Source organism: Pelecanus crispus, chromosome 7 (genome assembly GCF_030463565.1).
Source record: "Pelecanus crispus isolate bPelCri1 chromosome 7, bPelCri1.pri, whole genome shotgun sequence".
NCBI classification, from domain to species: Eukaryota; Metazoa; Chordata; class Aves; order Pelecaniformes; family Pelecanidae; genus Pelecanus; species Pelecanus crispus.
Window position 1 is genome coordinate 30,857,876 of NC_134649.1, and position 13,613 is coordinate 30,871,488.

Sequence of the window (13,613 nt, forward strand, 5' to 3'; positions counted from 1 at the left end):
CCAGCAGCGGCCGCATCCTGCGCCCTGCCCGGAGGCGTGGGGCTGCCTGTGGGGGCGCCGAGGCTGCCGCTGATGGGGGCTGCTGTGCTCTTTCCAGCACTGCTTCGTCTGTGGCGAGAGCGGGGCCACCATCGCCTGCCAGGAGACGGGCTGCGACCGCAGCTTCCATCTCCCCTGTGCCGTGGAGGGTGGATGCGTCACCCAGTTCTTTCCTCAGTACAGGTACCTCCTCTCCCCTCCTCGCCGCCGGCGGGGAAGGACCCGGCACTTCTCACCTCGCCCGTCCCTTTCCCCTTCCCCCCAGGTCCTTCTGCTGGGAGCACCGCCCAGAGCAGGCAGTGGGGGCGGCTCCGGAGGAGAACACCACCTGCCTCATCTGCCTGGACCTTGTGGAGGACAGAACGTCCTACGGCACCATGGTGTGCCCAGCGTGCCAACACGCCTGGTTCCACAGGGGCTGCATCCAGGTAGGAGCCGCTCCCTCGCCCCCAGGGCACGGCGGGCACTCAGCAGCACCAGGGCCTCAACTCGTGCTCCTTATGGTACTCCTGCAGGGACAGGCTGTGAGCGCTGGCTTCTCTTGCTTCCGGTGCCCCCTCTGTAGGGATAAGGATCTCTTCCTCTCGGAAATGCTCGTCATGGGGATCCGAATTCCCTTCAGGTTGGTGTCCTTGTGCTCGGCTCACGAGGCAGGAGGGTGCGAGCGCTGTGCCCTGCCAGGGCCTGCCCCTGCAGCCCTGGCCCTCCGCTCTCCCGTGAGTCTGGGCTTCCGCTTCACGGAGGAGTTGGAAACAGGGCAGCGGGGGGAAGAGCAGGGATGCCCTGCATCTGCCTTATGCCCTGCCGGGCAGCAGGGGCTCCTCACTTCTCCTTTCTCCATCAGACTGCCATCATGGGAGAACAGCCGTGCATACGCAGCACTAAATGAGAGGCACAGGCGCTGCGATGCCCGTGAGTGCCTTTGCCCAGGAGGCAGGGAGCAGGCAGAGGAAGAGGGGTGAGTTGCCAAAGCTGCACCCCGCGGCTCTGCACGGGATCTCTGTCTGGCCAAGGGCTCGAAGCGGCAGGACGAAGAACAAGAGCTCTGCCGGACAAGCCCGTGCTGCCGTCACTTTGTCCTCACAGCCATGAACCCGTGTGCTTCCCCAGGCCCTGGCAACTGCTCCTGTGCTGCTCCTGCGCTGCCGAGGGCACCCACAGACGCTGCTCCTACTGGAGGAACAGCACGGCCAGCTGGGAGTGCGACAGCTGTGCTGGCCTGGGCACCGGTAAGAGGCAAAGCAGCCGCGTGCCCCTGGGCTGGGGCCAGGGCCCAGGCGAGTCCTGGCCGCGGGTGCCCAGGGAGGGCTTGGCAGAGCCTCTCTGCTCCAGGAGGGCTGGGGGCACCGCTCTGGCACCTATCCTGCCCCGGGCCTGGGGGGCCGTGCCCTTGACCTTCCTGCTTCTCCCCTTACAGCCTCCGGTCACAGCTCGGAGCTCACCGGCCCCAGCACTGCCAGCCAGTCAGGATCGAGGCCATCCCACAGCTCCCCGGCACCCGAGACCAGCAGCCCCGGCACCACCAGCCAGGCGGCATCATGGCAGTCTCTTGGATCTCCGGCTCCGGAGGCCAGCAGCCCCAGCACCACCAGCCAGGCAGCATCGGGGCCATCCCAATGCTCCCTGGCCCCCGAGACCAGCAGCCCCAGCACTGGCAGCCAGGTGGCATCAGGGCCATCCCACGGCTCCCTAGCAACGGAGACCAGCAGCCCCAGCACTGGTAGCCTGGCGGCATTGGGGCCATCCCATGGCTCCCCAGTGCTTCAGGGCAGCAGCCGCTCCCGCCCACCTGGGCCCGACCGCACGCGAAACCGCTCCCGGTTGCAGCGTCGGGCCCAAAAGCCCTACAGCCGGCCCACAGGATGCCCTGAGAGCAGCCGCACATCAGCAGCACCCAGTGCTGGGAGCAGCACCGCCAGCCAGGCCGCGCTGGGGCCGGCCCACAGCTCCGCGGCACCCGACACCAGCAGCCGCAACGCTGCCAGCCAGCTGCCATCGGGGTCCTCCTGCAGCTCCCCAGCACTGCAGACCACCAGCTGCAGCGCTCGCAGCCAGGCGGCATCAGGGCCGTCCCACGGCTCCCCTGTGCTTCAGGGCAGCAGCCGCTCCCGCCCACCTGGGCCTGACCGCACGCGAAACCGCTCCCGGTTGCAGCGTCGGGCCCAAAAGCCCTACAGCCGGCCCACAGGATGCCCTGAGAGCAGCCGCACAGCAGCAGCACCAAGTGCTGGGAGCAGCACCACCAGCCAGGCCGCGCTGGGGCTGGCCCACAGCTCCGCGGCACCCGACACCAGCAGCCGCAACGCTGCCAGCCAGCTGCCATCGGGGCCCTCCTGCGGCTCCCCAGCACCGCAGACCACCAGCCCCAGCGCTCGCAGCCAGGCGGCATCAGGGCCGTCCCACGGCTCCCTGGCACCAGAGACCAGCAGCCCCAGCAATGCGGCATCAGGGCCATCCCACGGCTCCCCAGTGCTTCAGGGCAGCAGCCGCTCCAGCCCACCTGGGCCCGACCGCACGCAAAACCGCTCCCGGTTGCAGCGTCGGGCCCAAAAGCCCTACAGCCGGCCCACGGGATGCCCTGAGAGCAGCCGCACAGCAGCACCCAGTGCTGGGAGCAGCACCGCCAGCCAGGCCGCGCTGGGGCCGTCCCACAGCTCCGCGGCACACGAGACCAGCAGCCCCAGCACCGCCAGCCAGCTGCCATCGGGGCCCTCCTTCGGCTCGCCAGCGCTCCAGAGCAGCAGCCGCTCCAGCCCCCCTGGGCCCGCGCGGATGCGAGAGCGCTCCCACTTGCAACGTCGGGCCCAAACTCCTTACAGCCGGCCCGAACGCCGCCACGGGACCAGCCGTGCGCCGTCCCCGAGTGCTGGCCCTGATCCCCCTCCGCCGGCACAATAAAGGTGGCCGTTAATGACTGCAGCGGGAGATGCCACGCGCATGTGTCGCCTTCCTCCTCCTCTCCCTTTCTCGAGGGGCAGCGTTAGCGGCTGGGCCCAGACGGTTGTCTTCTCCACTGACGGTTGGCAGCACCTTCCCCAGACCTCCCTCCTTGCGGGCTGGCCTTGGCCGGCTCCCCAGCGCCATGGCCGTGTGCTTCGGGCCTCGCTGGCCCCGCAGCCTGCTCAGTTTCCCCGGGGGAAGTTCACACCCACGCCCGGGACCGGGGGTCTCTGCCCCCGCCCCCAGGAGGGTGGCCCGGCACGGCCCAGTCGGCGCCGCCACCCATCTCCTGCCAAAGTGGGCTGTGCCCGCCCACGCGCCATGGCCCTCGCGGCTCGCCCCCCCAAATCACGTGCCCCGGCGCCAGCGATTTTTGACACGCTTCAACTCTGTTTCCTTCTGGACAAGGCTATAACCGATTTCCTATCCTCTAAGTTGCCTAGCTTAGTGAGAATTGTGGCAAAGCGGCAAAGCTGCTTTTCTCTGAACGTTAAGTTCAGTGTCACATCTGTATTTGTGACATGAAGATTGCTGTAGATTGTGTTGCTACAGGAGCCAAAAGGCATTCCCCGTTGCCCAGTTGCGGGCCTTGTTCCCCAACGTGATTGCTGCCGTACCAACTGAAGGCTTCCTTCTTGCAGTGTAAGCCAAGAAACCCTTTGTAATAGAGATTGCAAACACCCGGCAAGGACTTCACAGAGTTCAGGAGAGTCAGAGCAGTACCTGTTGCTGAGGGCTTGAGTCCTGTCATACGCCCTCGAGAGCAAAAAAATCACGTGTGCTCTACGGGAGGGTAACAAGGGGCCTGGGAAGTGTCAGTCGTCCAAAAGGATTTCCCTCCTGTTGGCGACCAGCAGCAAGTACCTTTCTAGTGCAGGCAGGAGAAGAGATTTGGTTGCAGAGTGACTGCTGAACAGCTCCGTGGGAGCTGGCGCAGAGAGCGAGAAGGCTGAATCAAAGAATGACGGTGACCAAAGCACGAAGGAAATCCCGTGGGGTGGCTGTCCAGATTTGAACAGCCCTCTGCTCTTCAGGCAAAGTACCGGCGCTCTTACGGTGCAAGCTGACTCCTTAAAGCAGGGAGCAGCTGTCCTCTCTGAGGAAGGCAGGGGAACCTGGGACACCTGATGGGCTCTTCTGCCAACAAAGAGGCAATGAGGAAGGAAAGGCGGTGCAGAGGGTCCAAAAGAGAACTCGGTGGCAGCACTTTGTCCTTCTGTTCTTGACTGCTGTGATTGGCAAGACGTGAGGTCTAGACATGGCCAGAACAGGTAGTGCTCTTCAGGGGGACTGCGATGTGGAGCTCCGAGGCACTCCCGGGCAACGGAGCTCGAATGGAGCTGGCCAAAGAGCTGTGGCCACGCACAGCCTCGCTCTGAACGGAGGAGCTTGTTCCCTGGCACCGCTCACCTCTGCGTGCATCTAGCTAACGGAGATCTCTAATGCCCTGGCGTCGGCAGGCCGAGCAAAACCTCAGAAAGCCTGGTGAGGAGGAAGCCCTGAGCACCGGAGTTTGGCTTGGAAGGTGGCTGGTAGAAGCGGACGGCTGAGGACACTCCAAAAGCAGGAGCTGAGGGAGGCAGCCTGGGAAGAAGCCTCTAGTCACTCTCAGCAGCGTCAGCCAGCTCGTATTGTAGAAGGCCGCCTGGGGGTTTCAGGTGTCTATCTTGGTCCTGAAGGGCATTTTGGACCTGGACTCTCCAATCCTGGATTTCGCATTCCTTTTTGCCTACGCTGGTTGCGCCTGAGACGCCGTCTGGCTTTTGTCCTGGTGCCGCAGGCGAATTATTGAGAGAAGTCATCGTTGTGGGGTTAACTAAAAGGGTTTCATTAATGATTAAGCGACGATCAAATGCTCGTTGATCGATGGCTGAATGAAAATCAAATGGTAATCAAACGGTGATCAAGCAATAACTGAACGGCAATTAGAATCATAGAATCATTGAGGTTGGAAAAGACCCTGAAGATCATCGAGCCCAACCGTTAACCTAACGCTACCGAGGCCACCACTAAACCATGTCCCTAAGCGCCGCGTCCACACGTCTTTGAGATACCTCCGGGGGTGCTGACTCAACCGCTTCCCTGGGCAGCCTGTTCTGACGCTTGACAACCCTCGGCCCATCGATCCAGCCTGTCCAGATCCCACTGCAGAGCCTTTCTACCCTCAAACAGACCAACACTCGCACCCACCGCCTCCAAAGCTGCCCCACAGCCACGTGCGGCTTCCCACCCCACCAAGGAGAGGCTCACACTGACTCGGAAAGGCAGTTTATTGCCATGGGAAGAGGCCATTTCCGCCGTGACTCCCCAGCTTGCGGTCCCGCTGCTTTTTCTTCCGGAGGCAGCACGTCACCAAAGCGCTAAGGAGTTCAGGAGAAAGACGTTGGGCCACCTGCGACATTTAGGCGCCGTCCTGAGGTCCTGTGCTGTGCCCCGGCCACCCACCGCGTCCGAGCGGATGGGATGTGTGAGCCCTGCAGGCCAGGCTGCGAGGTCGCTGCCGTCCCCTGTGCCGGGGAGCCCAGAACCGGAGGCAGTCCTGCAGAGGCAGCCTTACCGGTGCCGCGCAGAGAGGAAGGATCGCCTTCCGCGAGCTGCTGGCAGCGCTCCCCGTGCCGGGGGCAGGAGCAGAGATTTCCCTTGGCCAGGGCTGGAGCCCTGGAGTCGCACTGCCCAAACAGCACCTTTCGGCCAACAGTGCCGCCCTCGACGGCTGCCCCGGGGGACCCGGCGTTTGACTCCGCACTTGCTGCAGGAGCAGCCGCCCCGGTTACGTGGGTGCCGAGGGCTCGGGCCCCCACCTCGGCACTTCACACCCACCCCTGTGAGGCGGGGGCCGTGTCACAATGGGTGGCAGGTGGCCAAGGGCGGTGGAGATGTCACAGCGGCCACTGTGACCCGCGGGGGCAAGCCCACAGAAAGCAACGCCGGGCTCGGGCCGTGCGTCAGTGCGACCTGGTGAGGTGAGGAGAGGGCAGGGCAGGGACGGGGCTCGCGCGGGGCTGCCGAGGGAGGAGGGGAGCCCCACGCCTCGGGGCTCTGGGCCTGTGCTGCCAGCTCGCCCGCGTCTCGCTTCTCCCTCACCCGCCATCCTGCTTCTCCCTCAGAGTCAGCAGAGGAGCATCCGGAGGAGACCCCCAGCGCCGCTGGGACAGGATCTCTCCAAACGCTCACCGTTGACGTGCGCCATGTCTGCAAGGAAGCGGAAGGCCCCCGACTCGATGGAGCAGGGTGAGAGCAACGTATCCCTCCCGCAGCCTGGCAGAGGGGTTGCCGGCGCGGTCAGCGTGGGGCCGAGAGCAGCGGCAGGGGGAGGCAGGAGCTCCCCAACCGTGGGCACCTGCTGGGACACGCGTGCCTGCAATGCCCCCTTCCTCTCCAAGGCCTCCAGCCCTGCCCATCAGCCAGCTAGGCAGGGACACAGGAGGCCCTTGCGGGCAATCCCTCAGGGACGCTTGCCCCGGCCCCGCAGAGCTGCTCATCCCCGGTGCCATTTGCTCTCTCCCCCCGCAGCATGCATGCTGTGTCGCCGGGCAGAGGCTGACCCGGATGTCTGTGGGTGCATGCTGGAGAAGCAAGGACTCTGTGCCCATGTGTTTTGCCTGGTGAGTTCCTCCGGGGCTCCCTCCAGCTTTGCGACAGGCACTCCCTGCCACGCTCTCCTTCCTCATCAGCTCCTCGTCCGTTCTCTTCTGCAGTTTTTTGCCAGCGAGCTGTTTCAGCAATGGGGCAAGGAAGTAGGACTCATGGGATTTCTCCCTGAGGATATTCGACAGACAGTCGAGCGGGCAGCACAGAAGGTGAGGCCCTGACAAGAACAGGGAGATTGGAGCCGGGAGAGGTTGGCGGGAGCCCAGCCCAGCCCCCAGGAAAGAAACCCCAGCCCTTGCAACCAGCTCTGGGACAAAAGTCTCGCTCCCAGCAGCTCCACAGAGGGAGGCTCCAGCACAGGAGCCTCGTCCGCCAGGCAGATCTGCGCGGTGTGACCCAGCAGCGGCCGCATCCTGCGCCCTGCCCGGAGGCGTGGGGCTGCCTGTGGGGGCGCCGAGGCTGCCGCTGATGGGGGCTGCTGTGCTCTTTCCAGCACTGCTTCGTCTGTGGCGAGAGCGGGGCCACCATCGCCTGCCAGGAGACGGGCTGCGACCGCAGCTTCCATCTCCCCTGTGCCGTGGAGGGTGGATGCGTCACCCAGTTCTTTCCTCAGTACAGGTACCTCCTCTCCCCTCCTCGCCGCCGGCGGGGAAGGACCCGGCACTTCTCACCTCGCCCGTCCCTTTCCCCTTCCCCCCAGGTCCTTCTGCTGGGAGCACCGCCCAGAGCAGGCAGTGGGGGCGGCTCCGGAGGAGAACACCACCTGCCTCATCTGCCTGGACCTTGTGGAGGACAGAACGTCCTACGGCACCATGGTGTGCCCAGCGTGCCAACACGCCTGGTTCCACAGGGGCTGCATCCAGGTAGGAGCCGCTCCCTCGCCCCCAGGGCACGGCGGGCACTCAGCAGCACCAGGGCCTCAACTCGTGCTCCTTATGGTACTCCTGCAGGGACAGGCTGTGAGCGCTGGCTTCTCTTGCTTCCGGTGCCCCCTCTGTAGGGATAAGGATCTCTTCCTCTCGGAAATGCTCGTCATGGGGATCCGAATCCCCTTCAGGTTGGTGTCCTTGTGCTCGGCTCACGAGGCAGGAGGGTGCGAGCGCTGTGCCCTGCCAGGGCCTGCCCCTGCAGCCCTGGCCCTCCGCTCTCCCGTGAGTCTGGGCTTCCGCTTCACGGAGGAGTTGGAAACAGGGCAGCGGGGGGAAGAGCAGGGATGCCCTGCATCTGCCTTATGCCCTGCCGGGCAGCAGGGGCTCCTCACTTCTCCTTTCTCCATCAGACTGCCATCATGGGAGAACAGCCGTGCATACGCAGCACTAAATGAGAGGCACAGGCGCTGCGATGCCCGTGAGTGCCTTTGCCCAGGAGGCAGGGAGCAGGCAGAGGAAGAGGGGTGAGTTGCCAAAGCTGCACCCCGCGGCTCTGCACGGGATCTCTGTCTGGCCAAGGGCTCGAAGCGGCAGGACGAAGAACAAGAGCTCTGCCGGACAAGCCCGTGCTGCCGTCACTTTGTCCTCACAGCCATGAACCCGTGTGCTTCCCCAGGCCCTGGCAACTGCTCCTGTGCTGCTCCTGCGCTGCCGAGGGCACCCACAGACGCTGCTCCTACTGGAGGAACAGCACGGCCAGCTGGGAGTGCGACAGCTGTGCTGGCCTGGGCACCGGTAAGAGGCAAAGCAGCCGCGTGCCCCTGGGCTGGGGCCAGGGCCCAGGCGAGTCCTGGCCGCGGGTGCCCAGGGAGGGCTTGGCAGAGCCTCTCTGCTCCAGGAGGGCTGGGGGCACCGCTCTGGCACCTATCCTGCCCCGGGCCTGGGGGGCCGTGCCCTTGACCTTCCTGCTTCTCCCCTTACAGCCTCCGGTCACAGCTCGGAGCTCACCGGCCCCAGCACTGCCAGCCAGTCAGGATCGAGGCCATCCCACAGCTCCCCGGCACCCGAGACCAGCAGCCCCGGCACCACCAGCCAGGCGGCATCATGGCAGTCTCTTGGATCTCCGGCTCCGGAGGCCAGCAGCCCCAGCACCACCAGCCAGGCAGCATCGGGGCCATCCCAATGCTCCCTGGCCCCCGAGACCAGCAGCCCCAGCACTGGCAGCCAGGTGGCATCAGGGCCATCCCACGGCTCCCTAGCAACGGAGACCAGCAGCCCCAGCACTGGTAGCCTGGCGGCATTGGGGCCATCCCATGGCTCCCCAGTGCTTCAGGGCAGCAGCCGCTCCCGCCCACCTGGGCCCGACCGCACGCGAAACCGCTCCCGGTTGCAGCGTCGGGCCCAAAAGCCCTACAGCCGGCCCACAGGATGCCCTGAGAGCAGCCGCACATCAGCAGCACCCAGTGCTGGGAGCAGCACCGCCAGCCAGGCCGCGCTGGGGCCGGCCCACAGCTCCGCGGCACCCGACACCAGCAGCCGCAACGCTGCCAGCCAGCTGCCATCGGGGTCCTCCTGCGGCTCCCCAGCACTGCAGACCACCAGCTGCAGCGCTCGCAGCCAGGCGGCATCAGGGCCGTCCCACGGCTCCCCTGTGCTTCAGGGCAGCAGCCGCTCCCGCCCACCTGGGCCTGACCGCACGCGAAACCGCTCCCGGTTGCAGCGTCGGGCCCAAAAGCCCTACAGCCGGCCCACAGGATGCCCTGAGAGCAGCCGCACAGCAGCAGCACCAAGTGCTGGGAGCAGCACCACCAGCCAGGCCGCGCTGGGGCTGGCCCACAGCTCCGCGGCACCCGACACCAGCAGCCGCAACGCTGCCAGCCAGCTGCCATCGGGGCCCTCCTGCGGCTCCCCAGCACCGCAGACCACCAGCCCCAGCGCTCGCAGCCAGGCGGCATCAGGGCCGTCCCACGGCTCCCTGGCACCAGAGACCAGCAGCCCCAGCAATGCGGCATCAGGGCCATCCCACGGCTCCCCAGTGCTTCAGGGCAGCAGCCGCTCCAGCCCACCTGGGCCCGACCGCACGCAAAACCGCTCCCGGTTGCAGCGTCGGGCCCAAAAGCCCTACAGCCGGCCCACGGGATGCCCTGAGAGCAGCCGCACAGCAGCACCCAGTGCTGGGAGCAGCACCGCCAGCCAGGCCGCGCTGGGGCCGTCCCACAGCTCCGCGGCACACGAGACCAGCAGCCCCAGCACCGCCAGCCAGCTGCCATCGGGGCCCTCCTTCGGCTCGCCAGCGCTCCAGAGCAGCAGCCGCTCCAGCCCCCCTGGGCCCGCGCGGATGCGAGAGCGCTCCCACTTGCAACGTCGGGCCCAAACTCCTTACAGCCGGCCCGAACGCCGCCACGGGACCAGCCGTGCGCCGTCCCCGAGTGCTGGCCCTGATCCCCCTCCGCCGGCACAATAAAGGTGGCCGTTAATGACTGCAGCGGGAGATGCCACGCGCATGTGTCGCCTTCCTCCTCCTCTCCCTTTCTCGAGGGGCAGCGTTAGCGGCTGGGCCCAGACGGTTGTCTTCTCCACTGACGGTTGGCAGCACCTTCCCCAGACCTCCCTCCTTGCGGGCTGGCCTTGGCCGGCTCCCCAGCGCCATGGCCGTGTGCTTCGGGCCTCGCTGGCCCCGCAGCCTGCTCAGTTTCCCCGGGGGAAGTTCACACCCACGCCCGGGACCGGGGGTCTCTGCCCCCGCCCCCAGGAGGGTGGCCCGGCACGGCCCAGTCGGCGCCGCCACCCATCTCCTGCCAAAGTGGGCTGTGCCCGCCCACGCGCCATGGCCCTCGCGGCTCGCCCCCCCAAATCACGTGCCCCGGCGCCAGCGATTTTTGACACGCTTCAACTCTGTTTCCTTCTGGACAAGGCTATAACCGATTTCCTATCCTCTAAGTTGCCTAGCTTAGTGAGAATTGTGGCAAAGCGGCAAAGCTGCTTTTCTCTGAACGTTAAGTTCAGTGTCACATCTGTATTTGTGACATGAAGATTGCTGTAGATTGTGTTGCTACAGGAGCCAAAAGGCATTCCCCGTTGCCCAGTTGCGGGCCTTGTTCCCCAACGTGATTGCTGCCGTACCAACTGAAGGCTTCCTTCTTGCAGTGTAAGCCAAGAAACCCTTTGTAATAGAGATTGCAAACACCCGGCAAGGACTTCACAGAGTTCAGGAGAGTCAGAGCAGTACCTGTTGCTGAGGGCTTGAGTCCTGTCATACGCCCTCGAGAGCAAAAAAATCACGTGTGCTCTACGGGAGGGTAACAAGGGGCCTGGGAAGTGTCAGTCGTCCAAAAGGATTTCCCTCCTGTTGGCGACCAGCAGCAAGTACCTTTCTAGTGCAGGCAGGAGAAGAGATTTGGTTGCAGAGTGACTGCTGAACAGCTCCGTGGGAGCTGGCGCAGAGAGCGAGAAGGCTGAATCAAAGAATGACGGTGACCAAAGCACGAAGGAAATCCCGTGGGGTGGCTGTCCAGATTTGAACAGCCCTCTGCTCTTCAGGCAAAGTACCGGCGCTCTTACGGTGCAAGCTGACTCCTTAAAGCAGGGAGCAGCTGTCCTCTCTGAGGAAGGCAGGGGAACCTGGGACACCTGATGGGCTCTTCTGCCAACAAAGAGGCAATGAGGAAGGAAAGGCGGTGCAGAGGGTCCAAAAGAGAACTCGGTGGCAGCACTTTGTCCTTCTGTTCTTGACTGCTGTGATTGGCAAGACGTGAGGTCTAGACATGGCCAGAACAGGTAGTGCTCTTCAGGGGGACTGCGATGTGGAGCTCCGAGGCACTCCCGGGCAACGGAGCTCGAATGGAGCTGGCCAAAGAGCTGTGGCCACGCACAGCCTCGCTCTGAACGGAGGAGCTTGTTCCCTGGCACCGCTCACCTCTGCGTGCATCTAGCTAACGGAGATCTCTAATGCCCTGGCGTCGGCAGGCCGAGCAAAACCTCAGAAAGCCTGGTGAGGAGGAAGCCCTGAGCACCGGAGTTTGGCTTGGAAGGTGGCTGGTAGAAGCGGACGGCTGAGGACACTCCAAAAGCAGGAGCTGAGGGAGGCAGCCTGGGAAGAAGCCTCTAGTCACTCTCAGCAGCGTCAGCCAGCTCGTATTGTAGAAGGCCGCCTGGGGGTTTCAGGTGTCTATCTTGGTCCTGAAGGGCATTTTGGACCTGGACTCTCCAATCCTGGATTTCGCATTCCTTTTTGCCTACGCTGGTTGCGCCTGAGACGCCGTCTGGCTTTTGTCCTGGTGCCGCAGGCGAATTATTGAGAGAAGTCATCGTTGTGGGGTTAACTAAAAGGGTTTCATTAATGATTAAGCGACGATCAAATGCTCGTTGATCGATGGCTGAATGAAAATCAAATGGTAATCAAACGGTGATCAAGCAATAACTGAACGGCAATTAGAATCATAGAATCATTGAGGTTGGAAAAGACCCTGAAGATCATCGAGCCCAACCGTTAACCTAACGCTACCGAGGCCACCACTAAACCATGTCCCTAAGCGCCGCGTCCACACGTCTTTGAGATACCTCCGGGGGTGCTGACTCAACCGCTTCCCTGGGCAGCCTGTTCTGACGCTTGACAACCCTCGGCCCATCGATCCAGCCTGTCCAGATCCCACTGCAGAGCCTTTCTACCCTCAAACAGACCAACACTCGCACCCACCGCCTCCAAAGCTGCCCCACAGCCACGTGCGGCTTCCCACCCCACCAAGGAGAGGCTCACACTGACTCGGAAAGGCAGTTTATTGCCATGGGAAGAGGCCATTTCCGCCGTGACTCCCCAGCTTGCGGTCCCGCTGCTTTTTCTTCCGGAGGCAGCACGTCACCAAAGCGCTAAGGAGTTCAGGAGAAAGACGTTGGGCCACCTGCGACATTTAGGCGCCGTCCTGAGGTCCTGTGCTGTGCCCCGGCCACCCACCGCGTCCGAGCGGATGGGATGTGTGAGCCCTGCAGGCCAGGCTGCGAGGTCGCTGCCGTCCCCTGTGCCGGGGAGCCCAGAACCGGAGGCAGTCCTGCAGAGGCAGCCTTACCGGTGCCGCGCAGAGAGGAAGGATCGCCTTCCGCGAGCTGCTGGCAGCGCTCCCCGTGCCGGGGGCAGGAGCAGAGATTTCCCTTGGCCAGGGCTGGAGCCCTGGAGTCGCACTGCCCAAACAGCACCTTTCGGCCAACAGTGCCGCCCTCGACGGCTGCCCCGGGGGACCCGGCGTTTGACTCCGCACTTGCTGCAGGAGCAGCCGCCCCGGTTACGTGGGTGCCGAGGGCTCGGGCCCCCACCTCGGCACTTCACACCCACCCCTGTGAGGCGGGGGCCGTGTCACAATGGGTGGCAGGTGGCCAAGGGCGGTGGAGATGTCACAGCGGCCACTGTGACCCGCGGGGGCAAGCCCACAGAAAGCAACGCCGGGCTCGGGCCGTGCGTCAGTGCGACCTGGTGAGGTGAGGAGAGGGCAGGGCAGGGACGGGGCTCGCGCGGGGCTGCCGAGGGAGGAGGGGAGCCCCACGCCTCGGGGCTCTGGGCCTGTGCTGCCAGCTCGCCCGCGTCTCGCTTCTCCCTCACCCGCCATCCTGCTTCTCCCTCAGAGTCAGCAGAGGAGCATCCGGAGGAGACCCCCAGCGCCGCTGGGACAGGATCTCTCCAAACGCTCACCGTTGACGTGCGCCATGTCTGCAAGGAAGCGGAAGGCCCCCGACTCGATGGAGCAGGGTGAGAGCAACGTATCCCTCCCGCAGCCTGGCAGAGGGGTTGCCGGCGCGGTCAGCGTGGGGCCGAGAGCAGCGGCAGGGGGAGGCAGGAGCTCCCCAACCGTGGGCACCTGCTGGGACACGCGTGCCTGCAATGCCCCCTTCCTCTCCAAGGCCTCCAGCCCTGCCCATCAGCCAGCTAGGCAGGGACACAGGAGGCCCTTGCGGGCAATCCCTCAGGGACGCTTGCCCCGGCCCCGCAGAGCTGCTCATCCCCGGTGCCATTTGCTCTCTCCCCCCGCAGCATGCATGCTGTGTCGCCGGGCAGAGGCTGACCCGGATGTCTGTGGGTGCATGCTGGAGAAGCAAGGACTCTGTGCCCATGTGTTTTGCCTGGTGAGTTCCTCCGGGGCTCCCTCCAGCTTTGCGACAGGCACTCCCTGCCACGCTCTCCTTCCT

General features: G+C 64.6%; 1 pseudogene; it reads left to right on the forward strand.

Moving 5' to 3' along the window:
• Positions 1-6,725: 6,725 nt before the first annotated feature.
• LOC142593937 (E3 ubiquitin-protein ligase PHF7-like) lies at positions 6,726-13,180 on the forward strand (annotated as a pseudogene).
• The last annotated feature ends 433 nt before the right edge of the window (positions 13,181-13,613 follow it).